This window comes from Neltuma alba, unplaced genomic scaffold, assembly GCF_004799145.2.
Source record: "Neltuma alba isolate B1F8T4 unplaced genomic scaffold, ASM479914v2 tig00003988_pilon, whole genome shotgun sequence".
NCBI classification, from domain to species: Eukaryota; Viridiplantae; Streptophyta; class Magnoliopsida; order Fabales; family Fabaceae; genus Neltuma; species Neltuma alba.
The window spans coordinates 84,273-92,127 of NW_021633509.1; positions in this window are offsets into that span (position 1 = coordinate 84,273).

The following is a 7,855-nucleotide window of genomic DNA, read 5'->3' on the forward strand; positions in this document are numbered from 1 at the left end:
ATGCTTTTCTATATGATACAGTGTAACCAAATATGGATTGCATCCTTTCAATAATTTGTGACACTTTCACATTTGGCTTGTCAGTTACCATTGTCACAATACAAGATGATATAACATCAGCATCTAATTTTGGATGGTTTAGAGTTAATGATGTACTCAAGCATGTGGGAGGGCCCCTATATTTCGTGATCTCCCAAAAGTTTCTACTTTCTTTCTTGCAAGCCCTCACTCTCCAATTGCAATTTTGTCAAGGAAAAAAAAACCGAACCAGACTGGCTGGTTCAAACGGAAAATCGGTGAATCGGTGGCTAGTCCGGTCCGGGAGGCCAAAAAAACCGGCTATCAGTTGAACCGTTCTGAGAACAGTTCAACTGGTAATAATCGGATCAAACCAGGAAACCCGTCGGGTTGATGGGTTGCCCGGTTTTGAATATTTTATTTTTTTTAATCCTTCAATCCATAAAGAACGACGTCGTTTGGCATGGAAAATTCAAAAAAAAAAAAAGACTGTCCGGTCTAAATTAAATCAGCTCACTCGACCCCTGCTTCGGTTTCTTTCTCCTTTGCCTTTCACTTCTTACTGTCGCCACCCTCCCCCAAATTGAAAATCCCTAGCTGAATCAACCTTATTGTGCCAGAGTGTTCTTTGCCATCAAAGGCCCCGGATCTTTGCATCACGTCATCATGGTTGAACGTTGAAGCAGCCGGTGATCATGGTTCAAGCGCAAATCTACATTGCAGCCGCAGGTGGTCACCTCCCGTCATCGTTACTTCTTCACGATGGCAGAATCATTGTCGGAGCTGCAGGTGGTCGCTTCTGTGCTCTTGCCTTGTTGTCTTGTTAGTAATTTTTATTCAGTTAGGCTTAGATAGTTAGATCATAAATGTGCTCTGCTCGTAGCCTCTTACGATTTTTCCTTCACTAAATCACTGGTCATGCTGTGTGCGTTCTTCATAGTGATTGATTTCAATGATTTGTTTACTTGGAACATCATTTAAATGATGATATCTGGTCAGCACATGTGAGAGAATTCATTAATTAAAAGTTTAGAGAGTTAATCCTATAGCAATGAATCCCCGAATGGCCAAATGTGAACATCATTTAATCAAATGAGAAGCAACGTAAGAACATGATCATACTCGTTTCACTGGTCATGCTTTGTGCGTTCTTTATACTGAATTTGTCAATTTGATCTTTGATTTTTAATCAGTGATGTTGTATTATCCGAGCTAATCCCATAGCAATGAATCCTCGAATGGCCAAATGTGATATTTGATTATTTGATTTTCTTGATTTGTTATTTAGTAACAGTGATGGATATTTCAAGTAATCCAAGTTCAAGAAGTGACAATGTGACTCCTAATACGGGATCTTCTGCTCCTAATACTGAAACTTCCACTCCTACACCCACTTCTTCATTACGTACCAAAACTGATCCTGCATGGGCACATATTGCATACAAAAAAGAGGGGACACAAAATATATATACTTGTCTTTTTTGTGCTAATAGTTATAGAGGAGGTGGGATAAATAGGATGAAGCAACATCTTGCTGGTATCACTGGTCAAATAGCTTCTTGTAAGAAAGTGCCACATGATGTACGTCATAGAATGTCAGAATCTTTGAAAGAATCTTCAAAGAAAAAAACTGTTGAAAACTTAGAAGAGGATATTGAAGAAACCCATGTTGATTCACAACTTATCATGAGTACTTCGAAGAAGAGGAAAGCTACTGGGAGTATGGACAATTATTTTGCTCCTAGGACAACCCCTGATTCCCAACCAGGTATTAAAAGTGCATTAGCAACTAAAGAAGCAAAACATAATGTGAAAATGTTGATTGCTGAATGGGCTATTGTGAACTGTATTCCATTTAAAGCATTTGATTGCCTTTTATTTCAAAAAGCTGTGGATGGAATTGCTTCAATTGGGCCTGGGTTTAAAGCCCCTAGTGCTTATGATTTCAAAACCAATTTATTGAGTGATTGGAAAAAAGAATCTCAATTGCTGATTGATTGTCATCGAGCTAAATGGAAAAACAATGGCTGCACACTCATGGTTGATGGATGGACCGATGTTAGACAACGCACTTTGATAAATTTCTATGGTATTTGTGAAATCTGTTGATGCATCAGATCTAGTCAAAGATGCTAAAACTTTATTTACACTATTCCGTGAAGTCATTGAGTGGATTGGTCCTAAGAACATCATTCATGTAGTGACTGACAATGCAGCCAACTATGTAGCATGTGGCAAACTGATTAAGGAAAAGTATAAAAGCATTTATTGGTCTCCTTGTGCTGCTCATTGTTTGAATCTTATATTGGAAGACTTTTCCAGCATGCCTCATGTGTCGGACCTTGCATTAAAGGCATCAAAGATAACCATCTTTGCATACAATCATATGGTTTTCTTATCCTGGCTGAGAAAAAGACCGAGTTGGAAAGAAATTGTGCGTCCTGGTGCCACAAGATTTGCTACTACATTTATTACATTGCATAGCATATATATGCACAAAAATGACTAGCAAGCGTTGGTTGTTGATAAGCATTTTGTGGACCCACAAATTATCTAAGACCAAAGCAGGAAAAATTTTTAGTGCAATCATATTAGATAACCGGTTTTGGAATGACTGTTATGAAGTTGTAAAGATTGTATCTCCTTTGATAAAATTATTGCGAATTGTGGATTCAGATTTCAAAACCTTCATTGCCTTATGTTTATGAAGGCATGTGAAGAGCAAAAATGGCAATTAAGGAGATGTTTAAGAAGAATAAGGAGATGTATAAGCCTTATACAAGAATTATCCAAGCTCGATGGGACAGGCATTTGAAAACTAACCTTCATGCAGCATCATACTTGTTAAACCCTGCAATCACATATGGTCCAGACTGTCCTAGCAAGTCAAAATTAATGATGGCTTTGATTGATGTGGTGGAGTCTTATTCAGATGAAGATGTTGATGGCTTTTCTAGTAATGAAACAAGCAACTACTTATCGTGAAGGCAAAGAATCTTTCAGTAGACCCTCATGTCAAAAAGCTGCACAAAAATTAGACCCTTGTAAGTGTTAATACTTTATAGTATATTCATAGTTATTCACTAATTCTTTATAATATTGTATGCTAAATGTATTTTATTATGCAGATGAGTGGTGGACATATTATGGTTGTTCGGTTCCAGAATTACAGCGCGTTGCAATGCGTATTCTTAGTCAAACTTCTGCTTCTTCTGCTTGTGAGAGGAATTGGAGCTTGTTTGAGAGAATTCATACAAAAAGAAGGAACAGATTGGAACATAGCAGGCTGAATGATTTGGTTTTCACAAACTATAATCTGCGATTGAAGCATAGGTACTCTTAGAAATACTAAATGCTTTTAATCTTTTATTTTAATTGATTTATATTTAATTGAAGTTTTATTTGTCATTGAAGGAATACATTGAAGAAGAAGAAAAGTTATGATCCAATTGACTTTGAAAATATTGACATGGTGGACTTTTAGGTGACTGAAGAAGATCCCACCCCTGAGTTTGATGATAGAGATGTGGCTACACTTGAAAGTGTTCTTAACAATGAAGGCACTGCAAATTCAACAACTTTTGAGAGGGATAATGAAGGTTTATATATATAATTAAGATTCTATTAGTATTCTTAGATGAATATATAACTATTTGCATAATCATTAATATTGATTATTGTCTTATATAGGTGATGAAGATATGGACATTGCTGATCCTCCACCTTTGCACGATGATATTGTTACTCCTACTTTTCCTCGCCCAACTAATGATATCTCAGTCCATGCTCCTAGCAATGATCTTAATGATGATTTTGATTTTGTATAGTGATAAAGATGTGAATTTTATTAATATTTGCTTGGTACAATTAAACCTTTAAACTACTTTTGTAACTTTCTATCTTTTTTTTGAGTGATTATTATTTATGAATTCGGTTCTATTTTAATATTGTGAATTAAATTATATTATTTTAATATGATCGGTTTGACCCCGGTCCGACCTCTGGTTCGACCAGTGACTCTTGAACCACTGCCTCGACCGGTTTAGCTCCCGGTCCAGTTTTTTGTTCCTTCAATTTTATCCATAATTAATACAATGATATTCTTCATATTTTTTACATGAATAGTGAACCCTAAATGTATGATGAACTCGAATAAAGTATAACTTCACTGCACGTCTTAGAACACAGACATTGCTAAACATTTTTCCAATATATAATTCTTCATTTCCCCTAATATTTAGAATATTATCTAATTCACTAAACTCAGGAGCTCTAGCTGACTCGACGTGAATTTGCGATAAGAAAGCAGTTGCAAGCTCATTCTGCTCGTTCATATAATCATATTCATTATCGTTGTCATCATTATCACTCCCACTACTAGCATCTAAACATGAATCATATTCATCTTCATCCTCAAATTCATCCACAATGTCTTCTATTTGAGGAAGAGAGCATGATGGTCCACTGTTGCCACCATTTATGGGAGGTTCAAATGGTTGAAAATTTTCCATGTCATTGCTGAACATGGACCCTTGTTCCATAATGTTCACCTCATTGCTACTTAACGGGAGTGTATTTTCTACACAATCATCCATTGGTTGTGATTCTACATGACCATAATCTGAAAAATTACATATGTTGGCATACAATTCTGCACATGTCAATTGAGTTGAAAATCTTCTTTTGACTTGCCACATTTCTTTTATATCTGCATCATCCTTCAAATTGCATGCTTGGTATTGTGGTGGATTTATGCATGTAGGATATCTATATACTAGATTTGTCACCATTTGATTGGGAGGAAGTCGTAACTTTTGTCCAATAACTTGCTTCAATTTGTCCAATGTAATATTTTCATCAACTTTGATTATTTTCACGCTGTTGGACTCAAATGTTATACCGGCTTGGCCATTATAAATTCATCCATTTGCAAATATACATACGAACTTCTTTCTATGATCCATTCTATTTCCTAAATATTGCATTATAATCATTAATTAAGTACAATTGGGAGAAGACAAAACTTTGAAAATAGAAAGACTCACAAATCATGGTTTCCCATGCATAGTTCGCATAGGTTTAAGTCTAGTGCTAAAAAAATTATTCATATATATATGTATTATAATTTTATTTTGATTCATTCGTACCTTTTAATTAAATTTCTAATAGTTTTAAAAGTAATATCAAATCTACGTATACTATAGATTCTTAAAAATTAAATTTTTTATGATATTCATTTTTATTAATGAAAAAAGTTTAACAAAATATTGCCACCTATTTTCTTATTAATAAAAATTTACTTTTATATTATATTTTATTCTCATTATTTTATCCAAAATATTTACTAAATAGGTAAAAAATTATATTATTTTAAGAAAAAATTAGGGGGAAGGACCTAGAAAAATAATATTTATTGAGAAGGATCTTAAAAATTATAATTATTTATAAGGACCAAATACTAAAATATAAATTTAAAAATATTAAAGTACCCTTAACTAAATCCCTACATTTTTTCTTATCATGCTTCCATTGAATAGATCTTTTTTATAATCTCCTTAATTTGTACTAAAAAAATTTATAATCTTTTTCTTATCAATATTTATAACAAAATTTATTGAAATCAAATCAAAATCATTTATTATTAAGCTAAAATATCTTACATATTTAAACACAATGAAATGAAATTATTCATCTACATGAACACCCTTAGCGAATAGTTAAATTTTTTTTGTCTTTATTCTATTCTAATTGAAATTTTCTTTCTTTTCAAACATCTCTTTCGTTACTTTTAATTTTATAAATTGTTTTACCCCATATATATATATATTTTATAAATATGTTTAAATGCAAATAAACATATTTTACTTGATTTCATTAAATACAATTTAAATTTTTATAATTATTTTTCTTAACCTCGGTTTTTTATAACAATAAATAATTAAATGAATAAAATTATTCAGATTTATTTTTATATCTAAAATTTTTCATTTATTTTAATAATTTTTTAATTGTTAGTTACTTTAATACACACCTATCAAGATCAAGTAAAAAAAAATTATAAAAATTGATAGAAAATAAGGAATAATATGGGAAAAAAGTTAAAGCTGTGAATTTTTTTTCTTATATATTCATTTCAAAAAAAAATCATATGCTTAAAAGATACTCCTCTAGTTTTATTTATAAGACAGAGAGTGTAAATTTTGATCCTATATATAAGGCACTTGATATAATTTTTAATACAAACATACATAATTATCCTTATTAAGTTATTTGCACAATTGGTATATTTTCTTCACTCCTTTATCCAGTGCTAAATGTCCTTCAATTTTGTCTTCTTCTTATGCTATTATTCCCGCATGTTCCACTTTCTCTCTCTCTCTCTATTCATCTTTTCCACTCTCCCCTACTCATTCCTTTTGTTATTCACCTCTTCTACTCTCTTTTTTTCCTATGCCATTAGTTCTTTTCATGCATAACAAATCTGACTCTTGGAAAAAAAATACTTGATGAAAATATACATTTTTGTGCTTGATTAGTATTACTTTTATAATCAAATTATGAGATAGTAGATGTGAAATTATTTTAACAGTTTTTTAATCTGTGTGAAATATACTAAAAGTGCCTTATAAATAGGACTAAATGGGTAATAGAGATCAAAGCAAAATCTTGAGATCTTAAAACTATACAATAGAGGATTCTTAGCGGCAAAATAAGAGGCACCTAAGAGTATAGATTTTTGAAATTGTTCAACCCACCACTTAGCACCTGGAGATTTAAAATAATAGTTTATCAAATAAAAAATAAAGAAGAAAATCAAATTAAATATTATAATGACAAAATAAAAAATACATAAGAGAAATAACATACCTTCAGCAGTAGTAAAAGTATGTGTCGAATGTTTGGAAGTAAGAGTAGAGAAACAAGATAGCAAAAGAATGGAGGAGGCTGAAGCAACTAATAAAACGACAGAGTAAGATGATGAGAGAGAAGAGAGAAGTCTGAATACATGAAGTGGGAACACAAGCTCAACATGCGGAGGACTCATACGCATTCATGGGCTATTGGCATAAGAGGAGATGCAAAATGTATAAGTAAAGCTTGGACGATTCAGACGCATTCATGGGCGTAAGAGGAGATGCAAAATATATAGCAAGCCACAACGCTATTATAGCTTCAGGGCAAGGGAGATGAGATGACTTAATATTCTTCCAAGCTTCAGACGCATGCAAAGAGTTCAGTTGCTTTTTTGACTTAGACAAAAGCGGTTCTGAGAGATTCGTACAGGGAGAGGATGCTCATACGTATGGAAATGGAGAAGAAAGGACAAAAGTACTTTTTTTGAAATTCATTACTCAAAGATGAACTTTACAAATTCATCTCTACCAGATGAATTTGCAAATTTTCCCACTTTATTGAAGAACTCGTTCTGGGCAAGATGAAGTTTATAAATTCATCTCCTGGTGATGAATTTCAAGTGTAGCATTTCGGTAATATCTTTCTGCGCTGTAGCATTTTAGTATTTTATTTCACTGTTCATAGCATTTTGGCAAAAATCCCTAAAAACTAAGTCTCTAGATTATATATCTTGCAAGTCTCTTCTCCTCTCCAAACCAAATTCCTGGTATCCTCAAAATCATTTTAAATTTCGAGGTGAATGCATTGAGGTGTGTGAAAATGTAAAATCCACCACGATTGTTAGGATGACACCAAAATATCTTTAAAATGTGCAAATTTTATATTAGGACAATGAAATAATAAATTCTCCTTAAATGCCTAAGATCTTTGACTTTTTTTGTTTTTTTGCAAAATGACCATAGCACTTATGTTAAAAACAAAA